The sequence below is a fragment of the Bos grunniens genome, chromosome 14 (assembly GCF_055505025.1).
Source record: "Bos grunniens cultivar Pamir isolate PY7600 chromosome 14, Bosgru_T2T1.0, whole genome shotgun sequence".
Taxonomy (NCBI): domain Eukaryota; kingdom Metazoa; phylum Chordata; class Mammalia; order Artiodactyla; family Bovidae; genus Bos; species Bos grunniens.
This window is the reverse complement of record NC_141178.1, coordinates 17,662,730-17,684,642: the sequence shown is the minus strand read 5'-3', so window position 1 is coordinate 17,684,642 and position 21,913 is coordinate 17,662,730. Positions and strand designations below refer to the sequence as shown.

The window sequence follows — 21,913 nt, the reverse complement described above, 5'->3', positions numbered from 1 at the left end:
ATATACAGAATAGGGACAGACAAAATTCAAACTGTGTAAAATTTACATGATAACTGACTTGGTTTCTTTAATATATTTGAATCATGCTCCCTGACTTCGGACTATAGTACAAAGCTACAGTAATCAAAACAGTATAGTACTGACACAAAAAGAGACACATAGACCAACGGAACAGGATAGAAAGCTCAGAAGTAAACCTATGCATTTATGGTCAATCTAAGATAAAGGAGGTAAGAACATACACTATGGAGAAAAGACAGTCTGGGAAAAGTGCACAGCTGTGTAAAAGAATGAAATTAGAGCACTCTCTAACACCATATATAAAAATAAACTCCAAATGGATCCAGTTCAGTTCAGTTAAGTCACTCAGTTGTGTCCGACTCTTTGTGACCCAATGAATTGCAGCACGCCAGGCCTCCCTGTCCATCAACAACTCCCGGAGTTCACTCAAACTCACGTCCATTGAGTCAGTGATGCCATCCAGCCACCTTATCCTCTGTTGTCCCCTTCTCCTGCCCTCATCCCTCCCAGCATCAGGGTCTTTTCCAGTGAGTCAACTCTTCACATGAGGTGGCCAAAGTATTGGAGTTTCAGCTTTAGCATCAGTCCTTCCAAGGAACACCCAGGGCTGATCTCCTTCAGAATGGACTGGTTGGATCTCCTTGCAGTCCAAGGGACTCTCAAGAGTCTTCTCCAACACCACAGTTCAAAAGCATCAATTCTTCGGTGTTCAGCTTTCTTCACAGTCCAACTCTCACATCCATACACGACCACTGGAAAAACCATAGCCTTGACTAGATGGATGTTTGTTGGCAAAGTAATGTCTTTGCTTTTGAATATGCTATCGAGTAGCGTCTTTTAATTTCATGGCTGCAGTCACCATCTGTAGTGATTTTGGAGCCCCCCAAAATAAAGTCTGACACTGTTTCCACTGTTTCCCCATCTATTTTCCATGAAGTGATGGGACCAGATGCCATGATCTTAGTTTTCTGAATGTTGAGCTTTAAGCCAACTTTTTCACTCTCCTCTTTCACTTGTATCAAGAGGCTTTTTAGTTCCTCTTCACTTTCTGCCAAAAGGGTGGTGTCATCTGCATATCTGAGGTTCTTGATATTTCTCCCGGCAATCTGGATTCCAGCTTGTGCTTCTTCCAGTCCAGCGTTTCTCATGATGTACTCTGCATAGAAGTTAAATAAGCAGGGTGACAATATACAGCCTTGACGAACTCCTTTTCCTATTTGGAACCAGTCTGTTGTTTCATGTCCAGTTCTAACTGTTGTTTCCTGACCTGCATACAGGTTTCTCAAGAGGCAGGTCAGGTGGTCTGGTATTCCCATCTCTTTCAGAATTTTCCACAGTTTATTGTGATCCATACAGTCAAAGGCTTTGGCATAGTCAATAATGCAGAAATAGATGTTTTTCTGGAACTCTCTTGTTTTTTCCATGATCCAGCAGATGTTGGCAATTTGATCTCTGGTTTCTCTGCCTTTTCTAAAACCAGCTTGAACATCTGGAAGTTCATGGTTCACGTATTGCTTAAGCCTGGCTTGGAGAATTTTGAGCATTACTTTACTAGCGTGTGACATGAGTGCAATGGTTGGTAGTTTGAGCATTTTTTGGGATTGGAATGTAAACGGACCTTTTCCAGTCCTGTGGCCACTACTGAGTTTTCCAAATTTGCTGGCATATTGAGTGCAGCACTTTCACAGCATCATCTTTTAGGATTTCAAATAGCTCAACTGGAATTAAAGACCTAAATATGAGACTGGGCACTATAAAACCCTTAGAGGGAAACATAGCCAGAACACTCTTTTACATAAATCATAGCAATATTTTTTGGGATCTGTTTCCAAGAAAAACAGAAACAAAGGCAAAAATAAACAAATGGGACCTAGTTAACTTAAAAGCTTTTGTACATCAAAGGAAAGGATAAACAAAACAACCTATGAACAGGAGAAAATATTTGCAAATGATGTAATCAATAAGGGTTTAAGTTCCAAAACATAAAAACAGCTCATACAATTCATGTTGAAAAAACAAGCAACCCAATCAAAAAACAGGAATACCTAAATAGACATTTCTCCAAAATTAACAAGGAAACACAAACGTTAAACGATACAATAGACCAGTTAGACCTAATTGATATCTATAGGTCACTTCATCCCAAATCAATGAATTTCACCTTTTTCTCAAGTGCACATGGAACCTTCTCCAGGATAGATTACATCCTGAGCCATAAATCTAGCCTTGGAAAATTCAAAAAAATAGAAATCATTCCAAGCATCTTTTCTGACCACAATGCAGTAAGATTAGATCTCAATTACAGGAGAAAAACTATTAAAAATTCCAACATATGGAGGCTGAACAACACGCTGCTGAATAACCAACAAATCACAGAAGAAATCAAAAAAGAAATCAAAATTTGCATAGAAACTAATGAAAATGAAAACACAACAACCCAAAACCTGTGGGACACTTTAAAAGCAGTCCTAAGGGGAAAGTTCATAGCAATACAGGCATACCTCAAGTAACAAGAAAAAAGTCAAATAAATAACCTAACCCTACACCTAAAGCAACTAGAAAAGGAAGAAATGAAGAACCCCAGGGTTAGTAGAAGGAAAGAAATCTTAAAAATTAGGGCAGAAATAAATGCAAAAGAAACAAAAGAGACCATAGCAAAAATCAACAAAGCCAAAAGCTGGTTCTTTGAAAGGATAAATAAAATTGACAAACCATTAGCCAGACTCATCAAGAAACAAAGGGAGAAAAATCAAATCAATAAAATTAGAAATGAAAATGGAGAGATCACAACAGACAACACAGAAATACAAAGGATCATAAGAGACTACTATCAACAATTATATGCCAATAAAATGGACAGTGTGGAAGAAATGGACAAATTCTTAGAAAAGTACAACTTTCCAAAACTCGACCAGGAAGAAATAGAAAACCTTAACAGACCCATCACAAGCACAGAAATTGAAACTGTAATCAAAAATGTTCCAGCAAACAAAAGCCCAGGTCCGGACGGCTTCACAGCTGAATTCTACCAACAATTTAGAGAAGAGCTAACACCTATCCTGCTCAAACTCTTCCAGAAAATTGCAAAGGAAGGTAAACTTCCAAACTCATTCTATGAGGCCACCATCACCCTAATACCAAAACCTGACAAAGATCCCACAAAAAAAGAAAACTACAGGCCAATATCACTGATGAACATAGATGCAAAAATCCTTAACAAAATTCTAGCAATCAGAATCCAACAACACATTAGAAAGATCATACACCATGACCAAGTGGGCTTTATCCCAGGGATGCAAGGATTCTTCAATATCCACAAATCAATCAATGTAATACACCACATTAACAAATTGAAAAATAAAAACCATATGATTATCTCAATAGATGCAGAGAAAGCCTTTGACAAAATTCAACATCCGTTTATGATAAGAACTCTCCAGAAAGCAGGAATAGAAGGAACATACCTCAACATAATAAAAGCTATATATGACAAACCCACAGCAAACATTATCCTCAATGGTGAAAAATTGAAAGCATTTCCTCTAAAGTCAGGAACAAGACAAGGGTGCCCACTTTCACCATTACTATTCAACATAGTTTTGGAAGTTCTGGCCACAGCAATCAGAGCAGAAAAAGAAATAAAAGGAATCTAAATTGGAAAAGAAGAAGTAAAAGTCTCACTGTTTGCAGATGACATGATCCTCTACATAGAAAACCTTTAAGACTCCACCAGAAAACTGCTAGAACTAATCAATGATTATAGTAAAGTTGCAGGATATAAAATCAACACACAGAAATCCCTTGCATTCCTATACACTAATAATGAGAAAACCGAAAGAGAAATTAAGGAAACAATTCATTCACCATTGCAATGGAAAGAATAAAATACTTAGGAATATATCTACCTAAAGAAACTAAAGACCTATATATAGAAAACTATAAAACACTGGTGAAAGAAATCAAAGAGGACACTAATAGATGGAGAAATATACCATGTTCATGGATTGGAAGAATCAATATAGTGAAAATGAGTATACTACCAAAGCAATTTATAGATTCAATGCAATCCCTATCAAGCTACCAACGGTATTCTTCACAGAGCTAGAATAATTTCACAATTTGTATGGAAATACAAAAAACCTCGAAAGCCAAAGCTATCTTGAGAAAGAAGAATGGAACTGGAGGAATCAACCTACCTGACTTCAGGCTCTATTATAAAGCCACAGTTATCAAGACAGTATGGTACTGGCACAAAGACAGAAATATAGATCAATGGAACAAAATAGAAAGCCCAGAGATAAATCCACGCACATATAGACACCTTATCTTTGACAAAGGAGGCAAGAATATAAGATGGATTAAAGACAATCTCTTTAACAAGTGGTGCTGGGAAAACTGGTCAACCACTTGTAAAAGAATGAAACTAGAACACTTTCTAACACCATACACAAAAATAAACTCAAAATGGATTAAAGATCTAAACATAAGACCAGAAACTATAAAACTCCTAGAAGAGAACATAGGCCAAACACTCTCCGACATACATCACAGTAGGATCCTCTATGACCCATCTCCCAGAATATTGGAAATAAAAGCAAAAATAAACAAATGGGACCTAATTAACCTTAAAAGCTTCTGCACATCAAAGGAAACTATTAGCAAGGTGAAAAGGCAGCCTTCAGAATGGGAGAAAATAATAGCAAATGAAGCAACTGACAAACAACTAATCTCAAAAATATACAAGCAACTCCTACAGCTCAACTCCAGAAAAATAAATGACCCAATCAAAAAATGGGCCAAAGAACTAAATAGACATTTCTCCAAAGAGGACATACAGATGGCTAACAAACACATGAAAAGATGCTCAACATCACTCATTATCAAAGAAATGCAAATCAAAACCACTATGAGGTACCATTTCACGCCAGTCAGAATGGCTGCGATCCAAAAGTCTACAAGCAATAAATGCTGGAGAGGATGTGGAGAAAAGGGAACTCTCTTACACTGTTGGTGGGAATGCAAACTAGTACAGCCACTATGGAGAACAGTGTGGAGATTCCTTAAAAAACTGGAAATAGAACTGCCTTATGATCCAGCAATCCCACTGCTGGGCATACACACTGGGGAAACCAGAAGGGAAAGAGACACATGTACCCCAATGTTCATCGCAGCACTGTTTATAATAGCCAGGACATGGAAGCAACCTAGATGCCCATCAGCAGATGAATGGATAAGAAAGCTGTGGTATTTATACACAATGGAGTATTACTCAGCCATTAAAAAGAATACATTTGAATCAGTTCTAATGAGATGGATGAAACTGGAACCTATTATACAGAGTGAAGTAAGCCAGAAAGAAAAACACCAATACAGTATACTAACGCATATATATGGAATTTAGAAAGATGCTAACAATAACCCTGTGTACGAGACAGCAAAAGAGACACTGATGTATAGAACAGTCTTGTGGACTCTGTGGGAGAGGGAGAGGGTGGGGAGATTTGGGAGAATGACATTGAAACATGTATAATATCATGTATGAAACGAATCGCCAATCCAGGTTCGATGCACGATGCTGGATGCTTGGGGCTGGTGCACTGGGACGACCCAGAGGGAGGGTATGGGGAGGGAGGAGGGAGGAGGGTTCAGGATGGGGAACACAGGTATACCTGTGGCGGATTCATTTTGATATTTGGCAAAACTAATACAATATTGTAAAGTTTAAAAATAAAATAAAAAAAAAAGAAGACAGATACCTGATAAGTACATGAGAAGATGCTCAATATTGCTAATTATTAGAGAAATGTAAAGCAAAACTACAAAAGATACCATCTCACACCACTCAGTATGGTCATCACCAAAATGTCTAGAGAGGGTAAGGAGAAAGGGGGACCCTCTGACATTGTTGGTAGGAAGGTAAACTGGTATAGACACTATGGAGAAGAAGATGGAGGCTCCTTAAGAAACTAAAAATAGAGTTACCATATGATCCAGCAATCCCATATCTGGAAAAGATGAAAACTCTAATTCAAAAAGATACATGTTCATAGCAGCACTATTTACAATAACCATGACATGAAAGCACACTAAATGTCCATTAACAGATGGATAAAGAAGATGTGATATAGGTATACAGTGGAATATTATTCAGCCGTAAAAAGAATGAAATAAAGCTATTAGCAGCAACATGGGTAGACCCAGAGATGATCATACCAAGTGAAGTCAGACAAATACCATATGATATCGCTTACATGTGTTCTAAAAAAATGATACAAATGAATTTATTTACAAAACAGAAATAGACTCACAGACACAGAAAACAAACTTAATTACCAAAGGGGAAATCAGTGGGGGGATAAATGAGTAATTTCATTTAAATGATACACACTACGCACATTATATAAAATAGATAAACAAGGACATATTGTATACCACAGGGTACTATGTTCATTATCTTGTAATAACCTATAATGGAAAAGAATCTAAAAAATAATATATTAAAAATATATAGAAAGTTGAATCACTTTGCTGCATATCTGAATCACTGTAAATCAACTATACTTCAGTAAAAAAATAAAATAAATTGCAAGAAATGAAAAAAGAGATGGGGAAACCTATTGATTTTGAAAAAAATTTTTTTTACAAAAGAAATTCAAAAGGCATAACCAGTAGTGATGAGTAGATCTTATCTGGCTCTAGGTTAAGAAAACATACAAACAATAACCATACATGCCTACAAACACTGACACACACTATGACATTCATGAGATAATTAGAAATTTGAATACTGACTAGATATTAGATGATAGATGATGCTGAAGAATTATTCTCTCTAGGTTTGATAATGATATTGTGGTTATGTTTTTAAAAGTTCTTATCTTTATAAATACAAATTGAAATATTATAGGTGATATGATGCATGGGATTTGCTTCAAAATAATACAGAAGGTGAGGAAATGGATAGGGTTATATAGGAAACCATATATTGGCCATAAGTTGACAATGGTCTAGGCAAGAGTTTCTATATTCTATTCAGTCTACTTTAAAGTTTTTTTTTATTTTTTAAGCTTTATATTTTGTATTGGAGTACAGCTGATTAACAATGTTGTGACAGTTTTAGGTGAAGAACAAAGGGACTCAGTCATACATACACATGTATCCATTTTCCCCAAAACTCCCCTCCCAACCAGGCTGTATTTGTATATGATATTTTCCATAATAGATAGTTTTTAAAAGGCATAGAGATGAGAATGAGTACAGCGTAAGACGAAGTCATATTGGAGGATGATTTCAAACCATTTGCTTCCAAACTCCTCTCTTCAGGGTCAATCAGTGACTCTGCTTCCAGTTTCAAGGAGAAAGAGAAACTCATTAAATTTCTCTTGGTTTCCTACTACCAAACTGAAAAAATACTTCCATATGCCATTTTCCTTTGCTTCCTTAATTTGTTAAGGTAACACTGGTTCTTTCACATGTACGTTGGATTCTTCTCCTTCACTTTGTCTAAGGAACCCACCTTTATCTTTTCTCTTTTTAGATTATCCAGTTCTTCTCTCAACTGGATTCTTCTGGCTGATATTTAAACATGAGAAAACTCAGGTCTCTTTCATTATAAAAATAAAGCCTAAAACCACCCCCTTTCATTTATAGTAACTATAAATGGAGTGCAACCTTTAAAAACTGTGAATCACTATATTGCCACTATCTTGTACATCTGTAACTTATATAATAGTGTGTATCAACTATACTTCAATTAAAAAAATTGGAAGGAAAAACCAAAACAAAATGCTCCTTCATATTCTTCTTCTTCTTCACAAACAAACTTCTTGGAAGAGTTATACTCTCTGCTTCCATTTATTTTCCTCCTGCTTACTCCTCAATGCGCTAGAGACTACAGTCAATCCAGGTTAATCCAATGGGGTGAGGGGGTAATATTTTTAGCCATGATGTCTATAAATTCATTAGCTATTTTCAATTTCTCATTTTTCCGTAGTTTGTATCACTACCTGACACTGTCCAGTACTTCTACACTTTTTTCTCTTGGCTTCATTGACGTAGCACTCTCCAGATTTTCCTCTAAGCTATGCTTTCTTTTAAGGCTCCTCCTTTTCCTCCTGGCCAGTAATTACTGATTGGACTTCTTCAGTATGAAGTCTTAGACTCTTTTTTCCTACTTCTTCTCTTTTTCTTCTTCCTCTTTTCCCTTCTGAGTAATAATCTCATCCAGGTCTGTGCCTTGAATCAGCACCCATATTTTCCCAAACTTTCAAAACATTTAATCCTTTACCACTAGTCAGACGTTTGTGTGAGCAGCAGATACGTATGCACAATTACCAACACAGAACTCATGATCTCTCCCTACTCTCATACACAAACATAACAAACAAAATATACCTTTTCCAAAGCATTTTCTATAACATATCAGTCAATAAGACACCAGTTTGGGATGGCATACTAAAATACCACAAACTGTGAGATTAGACAACAGAAACTTATTTTCTCACAGTTCTAGAGCTGGAATTCTGAGATCAGGGAGTGAGCGGAGGTTGGTTTCTGGTGAAGGCTGTCTTCTGGGCTTGCATGGCTGTGTTATTACTGTGTCCTCACATGGCAGGGAGAGACAGAATGACAGTAAGTTGTCTGGTGTACTAATCCCACCATGAGGGCCTGACCCTCATTACCTCATCTAAATCTAACTACCTCCTAAAGGCCCAGCACAGCGGGGACTAGAGCTTCAACATATGAATTTTGTGGGGACACAATTCAGTCCACAACACAATATTCCTTCAGTTAGATCAGTCAGGAACCCTTAAGTCATCCTTAAACCTCTCTTATACAACATCCCCTCTACTCCAGTACCAGTCTATGGATTCTCCCTCCATATTTATCTACCAAATTGCTCACTTTTCTCCATTTCTATTACCATTCCATGACCCAACTTATTATCTCTCACCAGTACTACTGCAATATTCTGCTAATTTGTTGCTTGCCTCTATTCTAGCTGTTTTTATCTATTCTTTATCCTCCAACTAGAATAATTTTTTAAAAAAATGTGAATATAACCATATCAATAAACACTCATACTTCTTCTCTCCCCATCATATATATGTCCTACTTAAAATTCTTCAGTGGTTTCCCAGTGCTTTAAAGATAAAACCCCCCAAATCCTTTATTGTGGCCTAGAAGGCCTGGCTTCTACCTCTCTCTAGCCTCACATCCTCGGACTGTTCCTTCTTTCTGATTTGTTTTCATTTCCTTCGGTGTGCCATGATCCCCTTCCTCACAGGGTCTTTTGCACACATTCTGTCAGAAGACTGCCTTTCCCTCCATGTCTTTGGATAACTCCCTTTTATTCAAGTGTCTGTGGAGAAGGCAATGGCACTCCACTCCAGTACTCTTGCCTGGAAAATGCCATGGATGGAGGAGCCTGGTAGGCTACGGTCCATGGGGTCGCTAAGAGTCGAACACGACTGAGTGACTTCACTTTCACTTTTCACTTTCATGCATTGGAAAAGGAAATGGTAACCCACTCCAGTGTTCTTGCCTGGAGAATCCCAGGGGCGGGGGAGCCTGGTGGGCTGCTGTCTATGGGATCGCACAGAGTCGGACATGACTGAAGTGACTTAGTAGCAGCATTCAAGTGTCTGAACTCAGCTCAGAGAAGCTTCCCTAAATCTCTAATCTTTTACAAATCCATAAAAGTTTATGACACTTATATTAGCTTATAATTATATAATATTCTGGGTGACTACTTGCTCATCAAATCCTGTCCTTTCTACTAGATGGTATGCATTTCTTGAGAGAAATTACTGTGTATCTTTTGCTTACCACTGTAATTCCAAGGCTTAGAAGATTACTTGGAATATTATAATTGCTCATAAACACTTGTTGTGAAAAATAAATGAAGAGTTCCATTGGGGATTACGGACGTCATTTTAGAATTTGCAGGAATCTTAGGACAACTCTCTTATGATACAGAAGAAAATACTAGGGTTCAAAGAAGAAAAATGATCTCACTTAGAATTACTTTCTTAGTGACAGTAAACCTGGATTGTCCAGATGACACCAGGTTAGATTCCTGAGGTCTGAGGACAGTTATGATTTGATTAACTGAGGGAGGCGGGTGGTCAAGATTCATATTAGTTTGCAGAGGAGAGAAAATGATTGAGTAAAAGAAAAATCTGAAATGAAGATCACCAGTAAATACACCGAAGAAGTAATTAGGGCACAGGTAGGTGGCAGGTATAATGAAGAACCATTTCAAAGGAAAAACTAAAAAGGCTTGAATGAAAAAGGGATGAATTGACGGTGACAGTAAAATTGTGAGAAGACCTGAATGGAACAATGTTGCCATCACTAGCAAATGTAAAGAAATTCGAAGACTGTACTAAGAGAAGGAGTGAATAAGAAAAAGAAACAATTTTTGACTTAATAAGTGAAAGTGAAGTTGCTCAGTCCTGTCTGACTCTTTGTGACCCCATGGACTGTAGCCCACCAGGCTCCTCCATCCATGGAATTTTCTAGGTAAGAGTACTGGAGTGGGTTGCCATTTCCTTCTCCAGGGGATCTTTCCGACCCAGGGATCGAACCTGGGTATTTTAAATAACTAAACGCATCTCACAGGGAGATGAAGAAATAGTCCTGAAGGTGGACAATGAATCAAAATTAGAAATAGATGCATTGAAGGTTGTAGGCATAGAAGAGATAGCTGAGGTTATTGTCTGTACAAAGAACAGAAGACTGAAGACAAAATTCAAAAACTTCATGATAAAAACACTCAAAGTGGGTATAAAGGGAACACAAAACACTCAAAGTGGGTATAAAGGGAACACATCTCAAAATAATAAAGTACATTTATGACAAACCAACGGGACTTCCCCAGTGGCCCAGTGGTAAAGAATCTACCTGCAATGCAGGAGACACAGGAGACGTGGGTTTGATCCCTGGGTCAGGAAGATCCCCTGGAAGAGGGCATGGCAACCCACTACAGTATTTTTGCCTGGAGAATTCCATGGACAGAGCAGCCTGGCAGACTACAGTCCACAGGGTCACAAAGAGTCGGACATGACTGAAGCAACTTAGCACTCATGCGTGCATGACAAACCCACAGTCAACACAATACTCAGTGATGGAAAGTTGAAAGTCTTCCTACTAAATTCTAGAAGAAGACAAGGGCATCCACTCTCATTGCTTCTATTTAACATAGTATTGAAAGTCCTAGCCAAAGCAATAAGAAAAAGAGGTATTCAAATTGGAAGGGAGGAGGTAAAACTATCAGTATCTGCAGATGGCATGATGCTCTGTACAGAGAACTGTTAAGTCTCCACCCAAAAACTGTTAGAACTAGTAAATGAATTCAGCAATGTTGTAGGATACAAGATTGATATACAAAAACCTATATAGTCATAATGAAATATCAGAAAGATAAGTAAAAAAAAAAATCCTATTTAAAACTGCATCCCCTTTCCCCCTCCAAACAAACAAACAGAAAAACAGCCCGATTACCCAGGAATAAACTTAACCAAGGAGGTGAAAGACCCATACACTGAAAATCATAAAACACTGATAAAGAAAATTAAAGATGATTCAAAGAAATGGGAAGACATCTCACGCTCTTGGATTGGAAAAACTAATATTGTTAAAATGGCCACACTACCCAAAGCAATCTACAGACATAATGCCATCCTTATAAATATCACCCATGATATTTTTCATGGAACTAGAATAAATAATCCTAAAATTTATTTGGAGCCACACAAGACTCAGAAAATTTCCAAAATAATCCTGAGAAAAAAGAACAGAGCTGGAAGTATAACCCTTCTAGACTTCAGATTATACTACAAATCTACAGTAATAAAATAACATGGTATTGGAACAAAAACAGACACAGAGATCAATGTAATAGAATAGAGGGCCCAGAAATAAACCCACACATCTATAGTCGACTAATTTATGACAAAGGAGGCAAAAATATACAATGCAGAAAATCTCTTAAACAAGCATTTCTGGGAAAGGTGGTCAGCTTCATGTAAAACAATGAAATTAGAACATTCCCTCACACTATATACAAAAATAAACTCAAAATGTTTTAAAAACATGAATATAAGACATAACACCATAAAACTCCTAGAAGAGAATACAGAGGAAACATTTTTTGACAGAAATCATATTCAGTTCAGTTCAGTCACTCAGTCATGTCCGACTCTTTGTGACCCCATGAATCGCAGCACGCCAGGCCTCCCTGTCCATCACCAACTCCCGGAGTTCACTCAAACTCACGTCCATCGAGTCGGTGATGCCATCCAGCCATCTCATCCTCTGTCGTCCCCTTCTCCTCCTGCCCCCAGTCCCTCCCAGCTGATATCAGTCTTTTCCAGTGAGTCAACTCTTGGCACGAAGTGGCCAAAGTACTGGAGTTTCAGCTTTAGCAGCATTTCTTCCAAAGAAATCCCAGGGCTGATCTCCTTCAGAATGGACTGGTTGGATCTCCTTGCAGTCCAAGGGACTCTCAAGAGTCTTCTCCAACACCACAGTTCAAAAGCATCAATTCTTTGGCACTCAGCTTTCTTCACAGTCCAACTCTCACATCCATACATGACCACTGGAAAAACCATAGCCTTGACTAGACGGACCTTTGTTGGCAAAGTAATGTCTCTGCTTTTGAATATGCTATCTAGGTTGGTCACAACTTTCCTTCCAAGGAGTAAGCGTCTTTTAATTTCATGGCTGCAATCACCATCTGCAGTGATTTTGGAGCCCCAAAAAATAAAGCCTAACACTGTTTCCACTCTTTCTCCATCTATTTCCCATGAAGTGATCAGGGAAATAGATGGGGAAAGAGTGGAAAAATCATATTAGGTTGGTGCAAAAGTAATTGCAGCTTTGCACTGTTGAACTTTGACATTTGATATTAGAATATATTCTTAAACAAATGTGGTTATGTTATACATCATTTTAATGTGTATTTCTCACTTTATTTTTTTTGGCTAATGACATTACTTGCTGTTTATTTTAGACTATAGAAATGATGTTGGACAAAAAGCAAATTTGAGAGATTTTTTAATTTGACTTCAAAATGGGTTGTAAAGCAGCAGAGACAACTTGCAACATCAATGACACATTTGGCCCAGGTAATGCTAACGACTGTACCATGCACTGGTAATTCAAGAAGTTTTTCAAAGGAGACGAGAGCCTTAAAGATGAAGAACGTGGTGGCTGACCATCAGAAGTTGACAACGACCAATTAAGAGCCATCATCAAAGCTGATCCTCTTATGACTATATGAGAAGCTGCCGAAGAACTCAACATTGACCATTCTGTAGTCATTTGGCATTTGAAGCAAATTGGAAAGGTGAAAAAACTTGACAAGTGTGTGCCTTCTGAGCTGACTGAAAATAAAAAAAAAATTGTTTTGAAGCATCGTCTTCTCTTATTTTATGAAACAATGTACCATTTTTCAGATTGTGAAGTGCAACAAAAAGTGGATTTTATGGCTGACTAGCTCAATGGTTGGGCTTTCCTGATAGCTCAGTTGGTAAAAAATCCACCTGCAATGCAGGAGATCCTGGTTTGATTCCTGGGTTGAGAAGATTCGCTGGAGAAGGGATAGGTTACCCACTCCAGTATTCTTGGGTTTCCCTTGTGGCTCAGCTGGTAATGAATCTGCCTGCAATGTGGGAGACGTGGGTTCGATCCCAGGGTTGGGAAGATCCCCTGGAGAAGGGAAAGGCTACCCACTCCAGTATTCTGGCTTGGAGAATTCCATGGACAGTATAGTTCATGGGGCTGCAAAAAGTTGGGACATGACTGAGAGACTTTCACTTTTCACTTTCAGCTCAATGGTTGGACTGAGAAGAAGCTCCAAAGCACTTCCCAAAATCAAACTTGCACTAAAAAAAGGTCATAGTTACTGTTTGGTGGTCTGCTGCCCTTCTAATCCACTACAGCTTTCTGAATCCTCATGAAACCATTACATCTGAGAAGTATGTTCAACAAATTGATGAGATGTACCAAAAACTGCAATGCCTGCAGCCAGCACTGACCAACAGAAAGGGCCCAATTCTCTACCACAACCCCTGATTGCCCATTGCACAACCAAAGCTTCAAAAGTTGAACGAGTTGGGCTAGGAAGTTTTGCTTCATCCACCATGTTCACCTGACCTCTCATCAAGCGACTATCACTTCTTCCACCATCTTGACAACATTTTGTAGGGAAAATGCTTCCACAACCAGCGGGAGGCAGAAAATGCTTCCCAAGACTTTGTTGAATCCTGAAGCATGGATTTTTATGCTACAGGAATAAACAAACTACTTCTAATTTGCAAAAATACATTGATTGTAATGGTTCCTATTTTGATTAATAAACACGAGCCTAGTGATAATGATTTAATATTCACAGTCCAAAGCTGCAATTACTTTTTGTACTATTAGGTTGTATACTATTTCTTAGATCAGTTTTCTGAGGCAAAATAAATAAGGGCAAAAAAAAAAAAAAAACAAAAACAGATGAGACCTCATCAGACTTAAAAACTTTTTTTCACAGCAAAGGAACAAAATGAAAAGACAACCTATGGAATGGAAGAAAGTATTTGCAAACAATGTAACTAATTAAGGGTTAATATCTAAAATATACAAACAGGGACTTTCCTGGTGGTTCAGAATTCGCCTTGCAATGCAGGGGACACAGGTTCAATCCCTGGTCAGAGAACTAAGATCACACATGCTGAGGAGCAACTAAGCCTGTGTGCCACAACCAGAGAGCCCTTTCACTGGGGAGCCCATGTGCCACAACTACAGAGTCCAAGCAAATGAGAAGTATGGGGTTAACAGATACAAACTACTATACATAAAATGGATAAGCAACAAGGATATAGTGTATAGCACAGGAAATACAATAACTGATAATGGTCTGCTAAAAAAATGCTGGATCACTATGCTGTATACTTGAAATTAACACTATATTGTAAATCAACTCTACTTCAATTTAAAAAATTAAGCAATAAAATAAAATTCTTGGTCTACTCTCTATTTCACACCCTTATTTCAAGTTTATTGTTTTATTTTGATAAATCATAGGGAAAATAAACTATGATAATACAATGCTGCCACTGCAAATTGAAACCCGTAACACCTAGGAAATGTAAAAGTCAAGGTTCTCACAGTTTTATTAACTAGTTTACATTTCTTAAATGTAGAAGACAGCTTGATAGTATGGCTGTAAAACTAAAATAGAGATAGGACTCCAGTGATCAAGGTGTGGACCTTGGCCCTATTTCTGGAAAGAGAAAAGAATAAGGGGTTAACTATCAGGGTTACAATAAGAAGACTAAATTAATTAAAATTAGCTTTTTAAGATGCTTCCTTTTACTTTGCATCTTCTTGTATATAAAAATCATATTGCCTATTCTTCATTTTCTACTCCAGAAAATGTCAGGGGGCTATTTGTATTTTTTCAGGTTATCTTAATTTCCCTGAGTCAGTCATCTTCTACCTATGTCTGGATTAATTCCCAATAGTAATGAATTCTGTAAAAACAGAACATAAAAGCAGATATCATCATGAAAAGTAAACACATTTTAAAAATACACAAAATTGGCAGTAAACAACTTAGCATTTCTACTTTATATTCATTATAAACAAACCTATTTGAATGGTGTGTTACTATATCTGAGAAGCTTTTAAAGTAGTATTTCACATTATTCCAGTATGTATTTTCATTCAAATCAAAGAGGCTGTGGAAATGGGAAATTCTAGGATGGTTAGGAATTTTTTTTAAGTGAAAATTAAAATCCTTGCAACCTATAAAACACTAAATTTATAAAAAATGGACTACAAAAAATTAAAAGTCAAATAATATCTTAAAAATTAAATAAAACCAATCCAAGGCTTGAATGAAATTAGGAAAACTGAAAATGACATAGATAAATGAATTAACAGGTTAGTTAAGGAGAGAGTAAATAAATGATTTTATTATGAGAAAAACTATCAGTGGCTATGTGTTTCAACAAGTGACACCATGTATATTAAAATAAAAGAAACAGGAAATTATAGTCATAATTTGATATAACCATGTTGCCTAAAATTATATGAAAATTGTGATATACTATTTATAATAAAACATAAATGTGGAAATGTTCTCCCAATTTGGCAAGTTTTTCTTTGCTGTCTTTTAAGTGTCATTTAGTGGCTACAGTGACAGTATTCAAATACATGTCTGCAAAGAAACAATGAAAAAAATACCAGGGAGTTCAAATATTTCTGTAAATGACCTTGAGTTAATTAGAAAAATCTGCACCCTTCCCAGTTCTTCTTCTCACATGTCAGCTCTCATTAAATTAAAAAAAAAAAATTCATTTCAAAGTTAAGAAATCCTATAGTTAACAAACTTTTAAACTGGGATCAAGGGGGCACATTCCTAAGTTTCTGTATGATGTCATATGAAGCAGTTCACAGCTGAATTTGAATTTGCAAAAAGTATGAATGAATTTTCAATATAAGAAGTATCTAACAGTAATTTCTTCTCTATAGGCTAACTGTGCTGGGAACAGGTGGCCCTGCTTTCAATTACGGAGGGCTAGCATGCCAGTGTGAGGCCTGGATTAGTTCACCTTCTCACGGGGAATTTTCCTCGGTTGGGAATGGATTTATTATGGCTTCACACATGGAATAGAGCTCATGTCAGCTGAGGGCAGTGACACATCATATGATTCAAATTAACCTGCTGTGGACTGTTCCGCGGGGCTTAGATTGTGTATTAAAATGACGACATTTTAAAAACAGCTTGAAAGAAACCAGGATTGCTGAACTGCAATGGTTCCAATTTGTTCCAACTAATCTATCACCTGCTGGATATATTATTCTAGTGGGTTTCTGGTAGCTGCTGTTTTCCAGGTTTCTCCAAACCAGTGACCTTGCTAATGGGTACAATTGTTGCCTCTGAAGGAAGGAGGTGGGGGTTGAGAGAGCTTTGAAGGGGTTTTTGATGTACAAGTTGGGACCTACCATTTGCTCTAAGGTACTATTAAGTGAACAGAGGAAATCAGGGAATACTCAACAACACTGCGTTATTTTCCCAAAAACAAATGCTAAGGAGCAGCATATGCATCACCTTGTTTAGATAAAATAATCCCTAAAAAAAATCTGAAAGGCTGAATTCAAAAGCTGTTAAGTTTGCACTTTAGGAAGAAAATTTAAGGTTAGGCAGTTATAGTCGGCATTTCCTCTACTCTTCAGGGTCATAACTTTTATTGCTACTGAAACTTTAATTCAAGAGCAAGAAAGGAATAAATGAAAATACACTATTTTAAAGTTGTAACATAAAGCATTCTTTGGGAATGATACTTAAATAAGATGTGCATACAGATTAAACTAATGGTATCAAAAGATTCTTAATGATAGTACTGCATAATACTTAAAAGCATTATTTGAACAACACTAAAAAAAAAAGGGGCTTTTTATTTTTCAAGGGAAGAGAATGGTACTGGGGAAAAATATAAAGCTGAATTTTGTTCCTCCAGTCTTAGCAAAAATAATATTGCTCTTAATATACTATTTCCTAAAACCTGGAAAAATATTTTTTTCCTTGAGTTGCCAAAAATCTATAAAATAATACATAACCTAGAGCCAGACATCCTGGAATGTGAACTCAAGTGGACCTTAGAAAGCATCACTACGAACAAAGCTAGTAGAGGTGACGGAATTCCAGTTGACCTATTTCAAATCCTAAAAGAGGATGCTGTGGAAGTGCTGCACTCAATATGCCAGCAAATTTGGAAAACTCAGCAGTGCCTACAGGACTGGAAAAGGTCAGTTTTCATTCCAATCCCAAAGAAAGACAATGCCAAAGAATGCTCAAACTACCACACAATTTCACTCATCTCACACACTAGTAAAGTAATGCTCAAAATTCTCCAAGCCAGGCTTCAGCAATACGTGAACCGTGAACTTCCAGATGTTCAAGATGGATTTAGAAAAGACAGAGGAATAAGATATCAAGTTGCCAACATCTGCTGGATCATCAAAAAAGCAAGAGAGTTCCAGAAAAACATCTATTTCTGCTTTATTGACTATGCCAAAGCCTTTGACTGTGTGGATCACAATAATCTGTGGAAAACTGTGAAGGAGATGGGAATACCAGACCACCTGATCTGCCTCTTGAGAAACCTCTATGCAGGTCAGGAAGCAACAGTTAGAACTGGACATGGAACAACAGACTGGTTCCAAATAGGAAAAGGAGTACGTCAAGGCTGTATATTGTCACCCTGCTTATTTAACTTCTATGCAGAGTACATCATGAGAAATGCTGGGCTGGATGAAGCACATGCTGGAATCAAGATTGCCGGGAGAAATATCAATAACCTCAGATATGCAGATGACACCACCCTTATGGCAGAAAGTGAAGAAGAACTAAAGAGCCTCTTGATGAAAGTAAAAGAGGAGAGTGAAAAAGTTGGCTTAAAGCTCAACATTCAGAACTAAGATCATGGCATCCGGTCCCATCACTTCATGGCAAATAGATGGGGAAAGAGTGGAAAAAGTGGCTGACTTTATTTTTGGGGGCTCCAAAATCACTGCAGATGGTGACTGCAGCCATGAAATTAAAACATGCTTCCTCCTTGGAAGGAAAGTTATGACCAACCTAGAGAGCATATTCAAAAGCAGAGATATTACTTTGCCAACAAAGGTCCATCTAGTCAAGGCTATGGTTTTTCCAGTAGTCATGTATAGATGTGAGAGTTGGACTATAAAGAAAGCTGAGCACAGAAGAATTGATGCTTTTGAACTGTGGTGTTGGAGAAGACAAGTCTTGAGAGTCCCTTGGACTGCAAGGAGATCCAACCAGTCCATCCTAAAGGAAATCAGTCCTGGGTGTTCACTGGAAGGACTGATGTTGAAGCTGAAACTCCAGTAATTTGGCCACCTGATGCAAAGAACTGATTCATTTGAAAAGACCCTGATGTTGGAAAAGACTGAAGGCAGGACGAGAAGGGGATGACAGAGGATGAGATGGCTGGATGGCATCACCAATTCGATGGAGATGAGTTTGAGTGAACTCCGGGAGTTGGTGATGGACAGGGAGGCCTGGTGTCCTATGGTTCATGGGGTCGCAAAGAATCGGACACGACCTAGTGACTGAACAGCAAAAAATGCTTTATTATGTCCCATTATTCCTACTGATCTCTTAATCAATGTAGAGTAGCTGTTTGCAGAGAGATAAAAATTTTTATTTAATAACACCTATGTACATATTTTACATGACAAACTATTTATAATAAGGAAATCTTCTCTTAAGGTGGCAAATTCTGGAGTAGTTCAAAGCTGTTAGCTTAATGTTCTAGTGGAATCCCACAGAACTGACATATAACTCAAACTAATCTCCCCTCAAATAATTTATGATAGATGGTTCTCTTGTTTAAAAAATATTTTATACTTTGAAGAACTTAAACCATTTTATATTTGATATTGTATTTTATTTCTCATAATAAAATATTATTAAAAAAAAAAATCAGGGCCTTCCTGGTGGGCCTACACCCTGGAACTAGAGAAGCCAGCACAAGCAGTGAAGACCCAGAGTAGCCAAAATAAATAAATAAGATTTAAAAAGTCATTCTTTGCATCATTTCCCACTCTCCTATGCCCCAAAATATCTGCAGTTTGAGTCTCAGTAATTGTATTGATGGTATTAAGTAACCATATATAAATATATATTATTATGAGTCATATAAAATCTTGGTACAAAAAGTGTAGTCTCCAGATCCACAGTATTCATTTTACCTGTGAGAATGTTAGAAACATAGAATTTCATCCCTATGAAACCACATTTGGATTTAACCAGAATTCCAGAGATGTTAAAATGCACACTAGTTTGAGAAGCACTGCTGTAAAATAACTATTTCAATTCATTAATTTAAAAGTTTGAACCCCCATATAGGCAATCTTTATTACTGAATGGGCATAAAATTAGAAATGGCAAATATGTAGTTTCCAATTTTAAAAAATATAATAAACACAAAGTACAACTGTTGTAAAAGTCATATATAGTCAAATTGAATGACAGAATGATAAACATATAAATTTTCATTTGCTCATTGATATTTCTCAAAATTCAAATTATATGGCAGCCACAAAAAATACGGTACACAATTTACCATTGACTTGAAGATCCCATCCCTTTTAGAAACAAATCAATCAAATGTAAACTAGAAGGGAACTTTCTAGCCAAAAGGTGAAAGACTGTGCCTAAAACCAAAAGAAATCTGAAACTAAAAGAGAGAAAAAGGAAGTAAATGCAAGTTTCCCTATCACTTCTCCATGAACTACTCATGTTCTTACTCTATTTCATTCATTCTGGCATGTTCAGTCTTCTGTCCTGCAACTGATGAAGTAAGAAAGCTACCGACTCTCTGCCTCCCTATGGACTGTAGTCTGCCAGGCTCCTCTGTCCATGGGATTTCTCAGGCAAGAATACTGGAGTGGGTTGCCATTTCCTTCTCCAAGTTGCAGGTGGATTCTTTACCACCTGACTCATCAGGGAAACATCATATACATATATATATCATATATAAATATGATATACATATATATATATAAATATGATATATATGTGCATATGAAACATCATATATATATAAAATATAATTTATTTATGATATATATGTATGTATATATAATATATATATATTTAATAGCTTAAATAGCAGGGTTTTTTTTTTCTTAGTAGTATGTAAAATGTTTTTTCCTACATTGACGGTTGCTTGAATTCAATGAAATATGGTACTTCCCACTCACTAACCGAGGACTCACACTCTTTTTCAACCATCCAGCATTCCAAAGGATGCTTCCATCTTTAATGAATCCTTTAGACTTCATCATCAGCTTCTTCCCTTCCTTCAACTCTTTGAAACCACACCTATATACTAAATCTGGATACTAAAAATTAGAACTAATTCTTCATATATCTATATGTTTTAAATTCCAGCATCAGATAAACATGTACAAGAAGAACTGAGCCCCAGTGAAAGGGCCAACTGAGGTGATTTCAGGCTCTGTCTACTTTAGTCCTGATGGTGGGCCACTTTCTCTATTTGTAGTCATGAATCATAATTTACTGGCATGTTATGGCACACAAACTGAATCAGGTCCACATAGGGATAGCTTTCAATCACCAATATTCATGCCTTGCAGTATATTGCTAGAGATCTTAAGACAGTATAATGCCACAGTTTTAAACTCCTAATGAAGAAACTAGTATTCTTTTAATGACTAACATGTTCTGCAGCACTGTGAGTATAACAAAAGGAAAATTTAACTGTAGTAATTTTTGTTAAATAAACAGCTCAGATCTCAAACAGGTGATGTAAGAGTAACAAAGAAAAGAAGAGGAATTATCCTCCAATTAGAAATTTAAAAATTAATTAAAAAAACATGACATGAAGGAGGAAGAAATAGAGCAGCAAAAAGAAAAAGTGTGAGGAGGAGATAGACAAGAAGAAAAAACCTTTAATTATACTAAAATTAGTGCAGTATCGGAGAAGGCAATGGCACCCCACTCCAGTACTCTTGCCTGGAAAATCCCATGGACGGAGGAGCCTCGTAGGCTGCAGTCCATGGGGTGGCTAAGAGTTGGACATGACTGAGCGACTTCACTTTCACTTTTCACTTTCATGCATTGGAGAATGGCAACCCATTCCAGTGTTCTTGCCTGGAGAATCGCAGGGACGGGGAGCCTGGTGGGCTGCCGTCTATGGGGTCACACAGAGTTGGACACGACTGAAGTGACTTAGCAGCAGCAGCAGCAGTGCAGTATAGACGTGACCTAGGTCTTTGGAGTCATAAAGACCTGAGTTTGAATGGCTCTTTTGCTACCGTGATCTTAGGCAACTGACTTCATTTT

At 37.2% G+C, this 21,913-nt stretch overlaps 1 protein-coding gene across 31 annotated transcripts in view; it reads right to left on the bottom strand.

Annotated features, from left to right (window-relative positions):
* VPS13B (vacuolar protein sorting 13 homolog B) overlaps positions 1-21,913 on the bottom strand; it is an 805,974-nt gene that overhangs the window by 192,631 nt on the left and 591,430 nt on the right. The window lies entirely within an intron of this gene.